The sequence below is a fragment of the Neltuma alba genome, unplaced genomic scaffold, assembly GCF_004799145.2.
Source record: "Neltuma alba isolate B1F8T4 unplaced genomic scaffold, ASM479914v2 tig00010380_pilon, whole genome shotgun sequence".
Lineage (NCBI taxonomy): Eukaryota > Viridiplantae > Streptophyta > Magnoliopsida > Fabales > Fabaceae > Neltuma > Neltuma alba.
Genome location: NW_021635284.1, coordinates 27,788 through 44,515, shown reverse-complemented (window position 1 = coordinate 44,515; position 16,728 = coordinate 27,788). Strand labels below are relative to the sequence as shown.

The window sequence follows — 16,728 nt, the reverse complement described above, 5'->3', positions numbered from 1 at the left end:
CGTTGTCAACAAGGACATGTTGAATGTGGATATTATGTCAGCTGCTACAAGAATGACATCATTGAGATAGGAGTGATTGAGAAATTAGACGAGGTAAAGACAAGTTACGTTGTATGACATTCTTCAACTCATTTCACATTTTTTATTAAGTTTACTATGTGATTTTTTATTAACAGGTATTTCAAAATATTGTGCCATATTCCATGGATGACATCAACTTGATGAGGGACACTTTGTCAACAACATTGGTACAAAATATTGAAACTTTCAAATAGTTAGGTCACTTCCCAAAAAATTCATTGTTAGATATTTTCTCTTGGTTCCCTCCTATACATGTTCATTATTTCTATTGTATAGACAGAAGTAGTTACTTTTCTTTCAAGATGCTGGTTCTCTGGTTCCTATACATGTTCTTTGGTCTTAGGCTCCCTTAATTCTCTTGGTTCTCTATTTTTGCTTTGTGTAAAAGAAACTTCAATACTTGATGTATATATTAACTAACTAATTGATTACTTGTTCATATGGTCTTGTTTTGTATATTCTGCACTGCCTACATTTATTTGGAACTGTAAACTGTATGGTGGTAAAAAAGAAAATCATGCAGAATCTAAAAGAAAAAAAATTTTAATGGCGGTTATTAAAATAACCGCCGTTAAAACCATTTTCCATGGTGGTTATTTAAGGAACCGTTGTGTAAAGTTAACTTTCCACGGTGGTTTTTTGGGTAACTGCTGTGAAAATCTAACTTTCCATAGCGGTTTCTTACGTAATCGCCGTGGAATTTTAACTTTTCACAGTGTTTGATTTTCCACAATGGTTCTCAACCGCTGTGTTTGTTTACTTTTCAACATCGACTGTATCAACATCGCCTTCAAAACCTCCGTGAAAAACCACTATTAACTGTCGTTAAAGCTTTTTTTTTTTTTGGTAATTGATGTTCTTAATCATATATGGAAAGAAACATTGCCTTGTCAAATGAAATTTTTTTTCCTTCCATGCACGACACATGTTAATTTTGTTGCTGTTTCTATCTACTACTAAACTCTACAGTCACTAATAGACCGAAAGATGTATCCTATATTGACAAATACACACACACGATGCTTACTGCCTTCGGTATTTATGACAACTTTTATACGCATTATTTAGTCCCAAATATGTGGCAATATGTAATATTAATTTTTCTTTTTATTTATATGTATGTGTGAGGTGCATATTAGTGTCTAGTGTGTAGGGTTTGGTTGGTCAGTTTTCAAAATAAAACCACTAACGTCTAGAATTTAACAAGTGTCTAAAAGAATCTAACGTAGTTTTTGACATTAATACAATAAATAAGAATGTAATTGAAAACAAATGTCATTTCATCTTGAAAGCTTTATTCACTAGATTACTTTTATCTTATGAGTGCCTACATGGGTTCTAGAACTATATATGTTCTAGAGTTGATTCTTCAAGCTTTGGCTTGTCTTTGTACTACCATTAAAAAACAAAAACTGCAACTAATTTTCTTTTCAAGTTATATGAATTAGTTAGAATTACCTTATGAATCAAGAGTTATATTATTTCATAGGTTAGCCCTCAATTTTATAGAACCATATCACATTATACAAATTCAATAGTTTTACCAGTTGCAATGTCTCTTTCAATTGATAATCTAAAATATAGTATTCATTAATATGAACTCTCAACATTTTCAACGCATCCAGTATTGTTTATATTCTACCGATATATATTAGACTTTTTTTGGGAGGGGGGTGGGAATTCAAAAACCCAATGTCTAAATCAAAATTAGAAAAAAATCATTATTGGCCAAAAGGATTTGCTTCATTGACCCGCCAATTGACCAAAATTTATGGTCTCTGTTTTGTATCTGAGTCATAACGTTGAAAGAAACGCAAAAATCTCTCTCGGTCCAACAAAATCTCCCTCTCCTTTTCAATTATTCCTTTGAATCTAATTTTTCCATTACACACGCGTCTAAATTTGGATTTCCAAATTCACAAAAGTGCGTTTATAAATATTTGATAATTAATGGATGAAAAACAGATATTTGGACATACAAGCTTTTAGTTTGATTTTTTAATTTGATGAAATATCTTTTCATTTATCTAACTCTACATTATTAGTATCAAATAATAATTTTTTCGACAATAACTATTATATTAAAAATTAAACTTAATATATCAATATTTAAAAATCTTTTGTAATATTTAAAATTTCTATGTAGGCATTTTTTTAAGGAAAATGATAAATAAATACCATTTGAAATTCCAAATTCCAAAATGGTGACACAATTTCTAAAATCCCAAATCAATATTCATGACCAAATTGGAATTTTGATATGTTGATAATTTTACAATTTTGCCTCTAGTAATTTTTCCCTCTTTTTTTAGAATGCCGCCTAAGTATTTCTGGTTGAAGTTTTAGTGCTGACTACTCTTTTGGTGACTTTTTATTTAGCTATCAATTATTTTTACTGAAGTATTGATTATTTTTATATTCAGAGCTCTTGTGACTATTCTTGTTTAAATATTGAAATACTAGATTGCTACTCTGTACTAATCTGTTCTTTGATATATTAGCATTCTTTTTGTAATTTTAGAATTTAAGTGGTTTTTTTGGGAGATCTTTCTCTGTTTAAGGGCATAAGGTTCAAAGATGGAGGAGACATTTTACAAAATTTATGAACTAAAATAAAGCATCGTGTGAGGTTAAAAGATTAAATATCCACTTTTTCACTTTATAAATATAAAAGAATATGATAATAACTTTAAGCTGGGTGGATAGTAACCAAAGAAGTATTAATAAGAGAGAACTTTAAAAAAAATATATAAAAGTTAATTAGAGAATTTATTTTGACCTCAGTTCACATTATTCTTAATGTATAATATTTTATCCAAATTATTTATGTCAATGGCTTACAACAAGGGAGTTTAGTTCAAACGTTAATAAATAAAAAAATAATAACATATTTTTCATAAATAATTAATTTAACTAATTTTTTGTTTTGAAAAATTTTTTTTGGCCAACTTTGTTTTGAACAATTTGGACATCACGCTTTCTGCTTTTGCTTTGGAAGTGAAAAGGGCTGAAGCTCTTCTGTTCATTTTGCGATTAGAGAAGACCGAACTTTCTCTGCTAACTTCAAGTTTAAGCATGTGGGACACAGATAAATGCGAGAAAATCACGGGTACGCGTCTAAATTCTATTGTTCACACCTTGTTTAGCAGACTAGGATCGATGAATACTAGAAGATTCAATAGTTGTACGGTATGTAGAAATATTAATTCAGCCGTCTTAGAAGTCTTTGGTGAAAGTCCCTGCGAACTCCCAATTTTTTTTTCCAGTTTAATAGTATATTATAAAATTACTAGCATTGCTTGCAGTGTTGGACGACCAAACCCTTTTCTTTTTCTGTATTTCTTATAATCATCATGGTTTTCATGGGATTCAGTGAGAATGCTTGCTTGTTACTTGCTGTTCTCGTATATCTTTTCACTTTTCTTGTTAGTGGCTTGGACACTGTCGCACCATCTGTGTTGATCCAAGAACGTGAAACAGTGAGCTCGAATAATGGCATGTTCACTCTGGGATTCTTCAGGCCTCGGAATTCCACAAATTGCTACCTAGGAATTTGGTTCATGTCTGAATCCTCTGTTGTTTGGGTGGCTAACAAAAACGACCCACTGACAGATCCTTCAGGGATTCTCACAATATCAGGGAATGGCAATCTTGTTGTTTTGAATGGGCAAAAACAGGTTGTTTGGTCAACCAATGTCTCAATGGCATCAAATTCTAGTGCCCAACTCTTAAATTCTGGCAACCTTGTACTCATTGATAGAACGACTGGCGCATTCCTGTGGCAGAGTTTCCAGCATCCTGATAATACATTATTACAAAACATGAAATTCAGTACTAATATGCAACTTACATCATGGAAAAGTACATCAGATCCATCCTATGGAGGATTTTCTTGCGGCCTTAAACCTCTTAATGCTACTGAAGTGTTTGTATGGAAAGAAAATCATCCTTACTGGCGTAGTGGTCCCTGGAATGGCACACACTTTCTTGGGGTACCCCAGAGTTCATCTATGTCCCTAAATGAGTTTCAGATGCAAGGAGAGCTGGGAGGGAGTTTTGACCTATATTTTCATTACACAGACAAGTCTGCATTGCTAACTCTAAAGTTAGGTCACAAAGGTAAACTCAAAAAACAACGTTGGAATTCTCACACGAATTTATGGGATCGTGAGTGGGTAAGTGAGAATTCTGTGTGTGATATTTATGGCAAATGTGGCCCATTTGGGATCTGCAATTCTCTAAGCTCACCAATTTGCAGCTGCTTGAGAGGGTTTGAACCAAATAACGAAGAAGAATGGGGAAGGCAAAATTGGACCAGTGGGTGCGTGAGAAGAGAAGCACTTCAGCAAGAGAGGGACAAAAATTTTTCTCAAGCCAGCAAGCCAGATGGGTTCTTGAAGCTGGAGAGGGTAAAGCTACCAGATCATGCAGAAGCGTCACCTTCTAACTTTGCTAAGGATTCTGCAGATTGCCAAACTCGATGCCTGAAGAATAGCTCTTGTATAGCTTATGCCTATGATAAAAGCCTTGGCTGTATGGTATGGAATGCAGATTTACTTGACATACAAAGTTTCTCAGTTGGAGGAGTTGATCTTTTCATACGTTTGGCCTACTCAGAACTAGGTATCTCTTTTAATGAAAGAAAGCTCCTTAAAACACTTAATGACACACTTGTTTTCTGTTTAACCTGTATAGGATTTAAAACAAAGCTTCAGATTTAATTTAGGCATTATCTATCTCGTGATGTCTTGTCATTTTAAATATCCATGTGAACATTGGTACTTCTTATCCTACGTGTGATTGATACTGTTATTAGGTTCTTCCATAAAGTTATCACATGTGGGGTCATTTTTCATTGAAGAGATCTACTAACGTAATGGTTGATAGCAAAACAAGTGCACATGTTATCTAGTTATGAGTGAATTTTATAATAAATGCTTAGGGAATTTCCTTTGTTTTTTAAATTCACTTTTGATGATAATATATGCAACAGTGTTGAACATATTGTCAGAAAATGGAGACTATCTGAATTTCTTCTTTTCTTTGATATAGATAAGGCCAGGAGGAACATGATAACACCTATTATAATATCAACTCTGATAGGAACAATTTTTATCATGGCCTTGGGATATTTCTTATGGAAGATGAGGTCAAAGCAAAAAGGTAATCTTAAACACTTGCTTGACGTTTTTTTTTTTTTTTGGGCCAACTTGCTTGACATGGATATAAGAAATATAAGAGCATATCTAGATTGAGAGCAGTCATTGAAAACATACTTCTATCACAAAATTTAATACTAATTTTTCAGTATAGAAATTATCATTAGCTTTTAGATAATTGAAGTTAAATTTATCCTTTTCTTTTACACACACATACATATATAAATACATCCTGATGCATGCATACATACAAGGGAAAGATGGAGAGATCATTATTATCATTTAGATATATAGGATGCAAAGAAATTTTGAAATCTTAGAAATTCCTGTGAACATGAGTTTCAGCATTTTGACAAAGATTATATCAGAGCTGGTAGCTGATTCATGGCTATAGTAACCTAGAATTAGAATAACGATATATGTTTCTCAATGATTTTGAGGTGAAAAAATGTGTAAAACGCAGGGAAAACGCAGATGCAGATTCATGACAAAAGAAGGATTTCAAACTTGAAGCAAGCTCATAATCAAGAGCTATCATTTTTTGATTTTAGAAAATTGGCAATTGCAACAAACAACTTTGACTTGGCAAATAAACTTGGGCAGGGCGCGTTTTGGTCCTGTTTACAAGGTAGTTTTCATTTTCTTTTTAATTTAATTATTTTCCAAATCTTAAGAAATTAGGTCTCTTATCATTTATTTCAGGGAAAGTTTGAAGACGGACAAGAAATAGCAGTAAAAAGATTATCAAGATCATCTAGGCAGGGCATTGAAGAGTTTATTAATGAAGTGGAGTTGATTTCCAATCTTCAACACCGAAATCTTGTTAGACTACTTGGTTGTTGCATTGAAGAAGATGAAGAGATATTAGTTTATGAATACATGACAAACAAAAGCTTGGATGCATATATCTTTGGTTAGTGTATATTCTGATACCTATTTTACTAAATTTGATGTTTCCTTTCATTACATAAGAGGGATAGGGAAAAAGTGGAAACTTCATTATGTTTATGAATATTTAAAGAAACACATTTTTATAGTATCGCTCTTAGTTTAACTGATGTAAGCTTCCCGTGTTTCATAGTGATGCATGTTTGTTTATTTTCTTGATATGCATGTTCAATGGAGTGTATGAACATTTTATATGGTCTATTTACAGGGAAATAGTTAAGGACTTAAGGTACATCTTAAGTCACAATGCCAAGTAAGTTGTTGGGAGTGATGAAGAATCTTCCTTTCAGTGTTTGCTTTTTGTCATCAATTTTTTCCCAAAATAATCCTTTGCAGATCCGCTGCAACAAAAGTACTTAGATTGGAGAAGGCGCTTCAACATCATTGAAGGAATAGCTAGAGGATTACTTTATCTTCATAGAGATTCAAGATTAAGAATTATACATAGGGATTTGAAGGCAAGTAACATACTGTTGGATGAAGAGATGGATCCAAAGATATCAGATTTTGGGATGGCAAAACTTTTTGGAGGTGGTCAAAATCAAGCAAATACAGAAAGAATTGTTGGAACATAGTAAGCTTTTTCCCCCCTTTTGTCCAAGATCAATAGCATATTGAGAACTTAACGATTTATTGTTTAAATGCAGTGGATATATTTCCCCAGAATATGCAACTGAGGGACTCTATTCAGAGAAATCTGATGTTTTTAGTTTTGGTGTTTTGCTACTAGAGATTATTAGTGGAAGGAAAAACACTAGCTTTTATGAAGATGCAGAATCTTTGACACTTTTAGGATTTGTAAGCCTCTTCAATTTGCAGCCTTCTTTCTTGCAAAAGCTTTGTCTTGATGAAAACAGCAGTTATATTTGACTACTATCATTTTCTCTCGTTATTATTTTCCACAGGCATGGAAATTATGGATCAATGCCAATGTTATACGCTGATAGATCCACGAATATATGATCCAATCTTTCATGAAGATATATTGAAGTGCACACATATAGGTCTTTTATGTGTACAAGAACTTGCAAAGGATAGGCCTATTATGGCCTCGGTAATGTCAATGCTTCAAAGTGAGATTGTAGATATTCCTCCCCCAAGCCAACCCGCATTCATCCTTAGGCAGACTATGTCTCATGCAACAGAACAAAGTCCAAGAAGTAATGAATTATGTCCATCAATAAAGTAACTATCTCTAATTTTGAGGGGAGATAGAAATATATTGCCAAAAATATATTGTTCCTTTTTCTTGTAGTTGTACCTAATTTGGTCCATCTTGCTGGTGAGAATTGGGCATTCCCATCATAATGCGTGATTACTTAACTGGGGAGTTATTGCCAGGATAATGGTCTACTTCCTTGAGCTTGAGCATATTGCTTGTGTATATAGGTCTATATTTTCATATTTTGTAAATTTACTTAGTGGGAGAAATCAGCCAAGGGTGAGTTGAGTAGAAACCTAGACTTTTGTAAGTTCCAGGTGATATTAACAAAAACCTTAAGTTGTTGGTGAGCTTATAAATCTTTTGTACAAGTTGATACCGAGCTTGGAAACCAACCATTGTAATTGTTTTGATGGTGAAGAAAATTCCTTGGGTTCAAGAGGACTTGACCTAGGTAAGTCCAATCAATATTGTTGTATTGTGTGACTTTCCGTCTTTTTATTTATTGATTTTCTAGTTCTATGTATTTTACTTTTAGCTATCTGATTTTATTTTCAAGTCTCTAAATATTAATTTGTTATTGTTACGGAATTACACTGCATTCTTTATTGTTACATTAATGTGTAATTAACCTCCATCTGGTCTCTCATGCCAGCAATGAACGTCTTTATTGTTACATTAATGTGTAGTTAACCTCCATCTGGTCTCTCATGCCAGCAATGAACGTCGTTATCCTCCATTAGGTAGGCACGAGACTTCTCACCTTCCTCCCTCTTTTCTCTTTCAGTTTCTTCCCTCTTGCGAATTGCTGGATATGATTTCTTCCCTCACCCCATATGGTATTTTCTCCCTCCGTCTTTTCTATCTCCCTACATTGGCTCCAATTGATTATCCTACTTTCAGATCCCTTTGTATGTCTTTGCTATTAGTTGAAACTTTTCTTTCCCCTCTATCTTCCTTGATTTTGTACATTTTACAGGCTGAGTTCTTTTCATTTGTCAATTCTATGTGAAATAAGTGGAGGTTTAGTTACACTCATCAATAAGAGATAGTTTAAACAAACAAGCAAAAGATAAAGGGGAGGTTTCTGGTGTTTGAGCAAAGCATGGGAGAGAGTGAACCTGACGTCAGAGTTTTTGTGGTCTGTCAAGATAATTCAAGATGACTATAATAAGATTAAAGTGAAGAATGGAGGTGAGTTTGTGACGTTTCGAGGGGCTGTTGAGGGAAGAAAGTGGGAGGGAGAAATCAGAATTATAGTGAAGGGGGAGAAGAATATTAGAAATTGTAAAGACATTATATATTTTAGGATCAGATGTTATTAAGATGTTACTCTTAGGGTATTATCATGTCATTACGAGCCATAAATGCCTAGGCTTATCTCTCCTGTATATACTTACCTTTTGATCATGAATAATACAAGAAATTCAGATTCCCTTACCCTACGTCCTAATAGAAATTACAGATATGAGATATCTTCCTCCTCTGTTTAGTATATCGGATCTTCCTTATATTAGAATATTAGACAGCAAAAGAATGAGTTCCTTCTTTGTCTAGCATAATCTCACAATTTGTTTACTAACTATATCGCAAGGAAGTAAGTCCTTTTCTCTGGCCTATCACAAATTGGATCTGTCTGTATAGTATATATGATTTATACGTCAGTGTTTGGATTGTTTTCTGTTTAGTATATATATTATATTGAGGCTGTATATCAAATGATTTTGAGGGCTTAGGTGAAATTGCGTTCTATAGTCATGTAGAAGGTGGAGAGATCTACTTTGATGATAACAGCTTGATAAGCTACATAGAGTTTATCTCATAGTTGACTTTTTCTGTATTCATTTTTTCTTTCATGTGTGTGATGCTAACAAAAGTAGCATATTGTTTATAACTTTGAATTGTTGCTTTATAATTGTGTAAGTTTTATTTTATACTGCTATTTGTATGATAACCTTGGGTGAAGTCAATCAAGATGGGAGGGTTCGTTCCCTCCAAAACGTGTAATGGCATCTTTTAAGGGAGTAAGCACCTTTTGCTCTAAGTTTTTGACTATAAGCACCTCAGCAACTAAACAGCAAAAAGCAATATGATGCTCAAGTCAACAAGCATCATTTCGGCCTATAATAGAACTGCCTGCATTTCACCTTGATTTTGTCATAACTTTGTTAAAGTTGAAGTGGGTATTGTGTTTCTTCTGTTTCTGATAAGTTACCTAACGCCAAGTAATTTGACTTGACCATAATTTTAAAATAATTATATCTAATCTGTTCATCATTTAAAGAAATTTGACTTGTCGGATAATGAGATGGTGCTTTATAAGAAATTCACTTCAATGTCAGTGTCTGAATGATCTGAAGCTAAGAGGATGCATAAAGTGCAGCTATATTTTATCTGTGATTAGGAGCTGCAAATTCTTTTCTGGACCAATACATGTTAAAAATTAGGAAGAATTATTATAAGGCCTCAAGGAAAGGATTTAATTACCAAAAAGTTTCAATGACAAGGGAGCAGTTTAGATGTGTTGTCATTTTCTATACTTGTCATTGCAAGTTCTTTAGCTGTTAACAGATTTTTTGGTAATTAAATTTTTTCTTTAGAATTTAATAGTGATTCTCCCTAACAATTATTCAATCATAGTGGGAATCCTGGTTATCAATGTTCTAGACCTGGTTGTTTCTATAGTAGCAGAGCCTTATGATTATCTTTCTTGGTCTGTTCCTGTTAGACTTGCTAGTAGTAAACTTGATACACTTGATATATAAACACTCGGGTATCCGGCTAGTGGTATCAAAAACTGCATTTGAAACTATGATATATTTTTTTAAAGTCTATGCAATTGATGTATCTAATGTTAAGGTTGCTGCATGGGCATTCTTTTGAGTCTCTTTAGCATCTCCAATTTTACAGGCGTGTTAATTCTAGTAAGACCAGATAGATAATTTTGTATGATAATCATCTTAGCCTATTTTTTTGTGATCTGAAATTGTCAATTGCTATTTGACAGTGATATGCAAGCTTTGGATCATTTACCTACACCGCTGGGACTCGTGGCATAACAAAAGTACAGACATGATTCTTCACCAAATACTTGGCGTCATATAGGAATTTGCACTTCACTTGTGTTTAATTCCTATATTACTGTAACTGTACTTTATTTAGAAGATCATGCATATCAGTGCTTGGAAGAATAAATTTCGGATGAGATTTATTAAATATGATGATTTTGAGTACAATGGATTTTATGAAATTGTTCATGGTTGGATGATGTTTTCTGATATTGATTATATTAAAAATGTTTAAATTATATTATCACAAATCATTTTTTTTGTGCAAATTACCTTAAAAGGACTGTTTTTGTGAAATTTACCAAAACGAAAGTTTAGATATATAATCAATCTTTGCCCATAAAATATTTCATTATGGACATTTAACACCATAAACATCTTTAGGGTATAAAAGTATACATGAAATTTTTTAAAGATTATGTAAAAATACCATGGCTATTAAGTCACCTAACATTGATTTTTTAACAAATATGTTAATAATGAAAATAGTGTAAAATGCACCTGAAGTTTCCAATGGCTATAGCATTTTTGCACCATTTTGAAAACACCATAGGTATTTTTATATCATTTTTTTTATCTACATGTTTGTTAAGCAATCAACGTTAGTTGACTTAATAGCCATGGTAGTTTTATACAATTTTAAAAGCTTCATGTATATTTTTGCAACAACAAAAGTTTATATTGTTAGACGTTCATAATGAAATAGTTCCATGAATAAATTTTCACTTCAAGAAAAATTAATCCTTAATTTATATCCTAACCAGGCAGTTAGGCCCTACTTGGCTAGAGCTTCTTAAGAGGAAGAGATAAAGACTGAGTGTGTTTGATTGGGAAAAATAAAAAAAAGATAGGAGGTATAAAATTTTGTACTTTTGTAATTCCCTCTCCTTCTCTTCCTCCCCTTCAAAATTTTAGGGATTTTGTGATGGTGAGAAATATTATGTCATGCTGGAAAAAAAATTAGCAAAATATTATGTAACATCCCAACTAATTTAATTAGCCATGCCTATCTTTTAATATCTTAAGGGGGAAAATTGGCTAAAAATCCTATTTAACAAAGTAATTGGGAATAAGGCTTGCAATGAATGTAAAGGTCTGGACCCTCGAGTATGAGTAAGTGTGATAAAAACATATCACATCGCCTTGATAGATGTTAATTACATATGAGAATCCTCACGAATTGACAAATGTTCATTTGCATATAGGTTTCTTACGTAAAATAGATGCTAATTGTATATAGTAGATGATTACTTACATATGATTGATCCCTAATAGCATATCAGTCTTTATTGCATGTTATTCATTAATACAAATTCTAATTACATATGATAGATGCTCACTTACATATGTAATTAGTATTCATATAATGCAATAATATAAGAACCTATATGCAAATAAAGATTCGATTACGCAATAAACCCATATGTAAGTAGGGATTCATCATATGCAAATAAGTATCTGTCATATGCAAGTGAACATCTATCATAAACAAATGAACATCCATATTACATTATCAACCTATATGCAAGTAAGTACTCATCATATGCAAATGAGTATCTGTTATATACAATTAACATTTGTATTACATAGTAAACCTATATGCAAGTAGGCATATGTCATATACAAGTGAGCACCATCATACGCAATGAGTTGTATGCAAATAAGTAGCCATCATATGCAATTAGTCAAATGCAAATGAGAATCCGTTACATGCAAATAAGAATCCATTATGTACAAGTGAAGATTCATAATATGCAATTTGTATCTGTTAGGGTAATATGATCTTCTTTCTATCATACTTACTAACATTGAGAGGCCTATACTTTTACATTTATTGCAAGTCTCATTTCCTAATTAACTTGTCAAATGAGGGGTTTTAACAAATTTTCCCTATTTCAAGTTGATCCCATTGAAAACTCTTTTTTTTTTTTTTCCTTTTCTCTGAGTCACTCATGCCACTCACTATCCTTCACACACTTGTTTCCGTCACTTCAAATCAATGAGATTGAAATTTAATCCTTTTTTTCTACTTTTCTTATTTTATAAGATTTTAAAAAGAACGTTGAAATTAATGATATAATATATTAAAATTAATAAAATCATTTAGACGGTATATAAAAATATGTACCATGTATACAGTGATAATAGACCTTTTGAAATTCATAAAGTAAGAAACAATATTTCTGATATAATTATTGTAAAAGAAGGAAAAAATCTAAATAGTTTGGTGGCTAAAGGTTACAACCAAAAGGCAGGAATTGATTATCATAAAACTTTTTCTGTGGTAGTCAAAATGGTCATTGTTAGAATCATTCTTAAACTTATAGCTGCAAATAAATGGAACATTTATCAAATGGATATAAAAATGCTTTTTGGGCAGGAAGAGAAGTTTACATGTCCTTGCCCTACAGTTTTGAGAGTAAGAGAGTAAGGAAGAGAATGTGGTTTGTTGTTTGAGAAAATCTTTATGCAGGCTTAAACAAGCCTCTAGACAATAGAATAGTAAACTAACTTGTGCCTTGACTAATACGGGTTACTTGCAAAGTAGGAATGATTATTCCATGTTTATTAAATGGCACAGTAATGGACTTGTTTTAGTATTGGTTTATGTTGATGACTTACTGATTACATGGAGTTCAGAGGATCGCATGAAAAAGCTGAAAGCTTACTTACATAGCCACTTTAAGATTAAAGATTTAGGGTCCCGAAATATTTCTTGGGAACTGAAATTGCAAGGTCTAAGAAAAGAATTGTGCCAACACAAAGGAAGTATTTGTTAGATATCCTTGCTGATGCAAGTTTGAGTGGATGCAAGCCACTAGCAGTTCCAATAGCGCAAAGCTTGAGATTAAGGGCGTAATATGTATGCCATCGTGTGGGGTAAGTTCAAACGCGCTCTCATTTTCTCGCATCGATGTTGTGGCCCTGTTTGCATGGTTCTCTAACATTCAAACCAGAGCTTGTCGAATCTTCCCCGCCAACTGCAATTATCTATTCAACTTATTGATTGGTCAAATCATCGATGGCTTACTCTACAAAAAGTAATTTTGGCCTGACAAATCCTAAGCTCTTTCACATACTACGCCTTACTCCCCTCCCTGAATTTTTTCCTAAAAAACTACTCCCTTCTCTGAATTGTGTCTTCGCTTTTCTTTTCTAAAACTTTAGTAGATGCTGCTAGTAAATTGCGTTGAGGAAGTTACAAGGCAACAGCAGTCATCAATCGATTGCCTTGGTATCTAATTTAACATACTAATGTACCATTTCATGGTCATCTATTCTTTAATAACATCAATTGATTGAATTGTTTCAGGGTCCTCTGATTAAATTAGTGTTCCTTGTTATCAAAATGAACAAGATAATGGGATTCATAAACAAGATGGGAGAGGACAAATTCTGCTATTAAGCAGTGAAAGATATTATTGTCGATGATGTGAAGTACAAGACAGTTATGGATGAAGGAGAAATTAAGTCAACTTCTATGACAAATTCTACTGATATAATGCACAATGCTGAAACCAAGGATGTCATTATGGATTTCTTCATCCAAAAAAAGAAGGAAGTCACTACGGATTTGCACGGACAGTATGCAGATACAGGAAACACATATGAGGAAGATAACCAAGGCAGGGCAGCAGAAATCTGATCTTTCCAGACAAAATCTTTTGATGTGGAAATAGACCGTAACTTTGGATGTTAAATATAGTTTGTGAGAAGGCAATGATATTGCCACTCTTCTGTCATTTAGGATGCTGAATGTAAAGTATAAGGATGCTAATTATATTTTGCCACCTGTCTAGAATGATAGTCTTGGCACTTGTATGTTGAGGAGTGTTTTGGTATCATGGCATTTGTTTAATTCAATCCTTTTCACTTTAAAAGTTTTGAGCATCTATTTTATTGTGCTAATAGGCATATGTTAAAACTCTTGTCAAGTAGTTATGACTATTTCGATCATAATAATATTATAAGGCAATTTCTAAGCACCTTATTAACCATGGTTTAGCAAAATACAGCAAGGGTTCAAAATGCAGGAGTCCGGAAAATATCAAAGCTTAAACAGGATATTTGTCAAGTAGTTCATCCATTAACCGTGCTTCTTAATCAAGTTTGGGGATTAGGGACAGAGAACAAAAGCATGAGGAACAACTTGCCTTGGCTTAAACCTGAGTTTGCTTTCAAGAATGAGGTGCTAACTGCTAAATATAAGTAGTCAGTTGGACTTGATTGAAAAATCAGTAAAACTACAAGGACCTCAGGCGTTTTTATTAAAATACTGTAAACAGGAAAAAATAAAACAAAATTTCAAAGTGGAACTTCATCAGACCGTGAACGAATTTACCAAAAATGCAGCATTTCAATAAATAATTCTTTTTAATTTGTGAAAAAAATTACAACTAAATGCTACATTTTATCAGTTTCTGCCACCCCTTCCTTTTAAAGTTTGGAGAAAGTATAATTATCCCATCCTTTTATTCCTACTCCTTTCCTCTTCAGTTATTCTAGATCTCCTTTCATAGGAAAAATATGAGCAAAATTTTGTCAAAAAATTACTTTTTATCTTAATACTTAAATTTAAAGAAAATAAATAAATTAAACTCATACAAAATATTTATAGATCTTCACTAATACATCCAAATCTACACATATTTAATTATAAAATATACAGTTATTAATTTTCATCTTTATCATAACTAGTTAACAATATTTAAATAAGGGTACTATTGAGGTTCTCTTGTATACCATTTTAATCATAGTGGAATTGTGAACTTTTTTTTTTGTTTTTGTCTGGATGACCCGTGGTTTTTACCCTTACATTAAGGGGTTTTCTATGTTAATAATTTTAGTGTTTCTTGTACTATTTAATTTTTGTCATATACTTGTTTTGTTTACTCAGAAATTCTTGCAAGTGGTGAGAAAATATTTTCACTGCATGTAGTTCTTATGCTTAAGTTGTGTGTTTTTCCCATCAAGGAGTAAAAGGGAAAGAGGATGGGGTTTAATTATAATTTTCTCCAAACTTTGAACGGAAGGCTGATAAGATGAGATATTTAGTTGTAATTTTCCCCACAAATGAAAAGGGAAAGAGGTGAACTCGTTCATAACTTTTAGTTGGTGCTGATCCAAACGTGTTTTAGCCGTTGCTTTCAGCTCAGCAAGCTCATGAAGGATTCTCTCTTCAAAGGCCTCTTTAGTTGGTATGCTTGCTTTAGATGTACTCGTATCTATTATATTCTGTTCTTCACCAATGGACTCAATGCCATGTGCAACAGCTGCATTCAATGCATTCTCCTTTGCAATGGCTGTATCAGGGTTCTCCACATGAAAAGGCTGTGGTGGTTCAAGCTTGTCAAGAGCAGCATATTGGACATTTTTTACGACACACAAAGCTGAAATTATATGGGGGTAAATCATGGTGAAAATCTGTTCCCTTGGTGATGTGGCCGTCCTCTTTATGGACGGTATTTTGTATATGATGGCGGCTAAATCCATGTGAAAGCCCTCCATAATGTAATAGATAAGTGCCGCTCGAGGGGCTGAAATTTGTTTCAGGTGTGAGGTAGGCAAGACATTATAGTGCAAGAAGTAATGCCAGAATTTGGCTGCCTCCCTTAACTATGAGCACAAGAATCCCTTATTGTTGCCTTATTCGTTGTTCTATCAGAGCCAATGGAAGATTAGCCTTATCGTCTATCATTTCTTGATATTTGCAATTTTGAATGACTAGCAGGTTATAATATTGTCGAATGGAATCAATCGTAATTATGACTTCAGAGCCTCGAACAAAATAGTCACCTTCCTCACAAAATAATGCATTGGCAAAGAATTCCCTCACTAACATCCTATAGCCAATCTCATGTCAGCTACACAATAGTCTCCAGTGATTCTGCTGAACAATTGTAAATGCAGGATGTGGGTCATCATAAGGGAACGACCTTTCCTGAATGAGGCTTTTATCCTTGAAGCATCTTTCATACTTCTGCCAAGCTAACGAAACACACAATAGTGAAGGTGAAAGAGCATTTACCTGGTGTTCTTTAGCCGCTGTAGTAGAGCGAACTCTTTTCTTGGTATTGGAGTTCTTTTTGCTAAAAGTGGATGCCTCTTTATGATTTGCATTAGACCTTGTCCTCATCTTTACCTGAGGTGATGCCATCTTAGCTCTAAGAAAGAAAGTGAGCAGGGGAAAGAAAAGAAAGGGGGGGAAAAAAACATCAACAAAGGAAGCTTGAATCAGTTAGATATCGATTTACGAACTTGTTCGCCATCAAACATAAACCGAAAGCGTATGGGTCACAGGTAGTATAAA

At 33.2% G+C, this 16,728-nt stretch overlaps 1 pseudogene; it reads left to right on the top strand.

Moving 5' to 3' along the window:
- Positions 1–3,492: 3,492 nt before the first annotated feature.
- On the top strand, positions 3,493–8,093 carry LOC114756279 (G-type lectin S-receptor-like serine/threonine-protein kinase At1g11330; annotated as a pseudogene).
- The last annotated feature ends 8,635 nt before the right edge of the window (positions 8,094–16,728 follow it).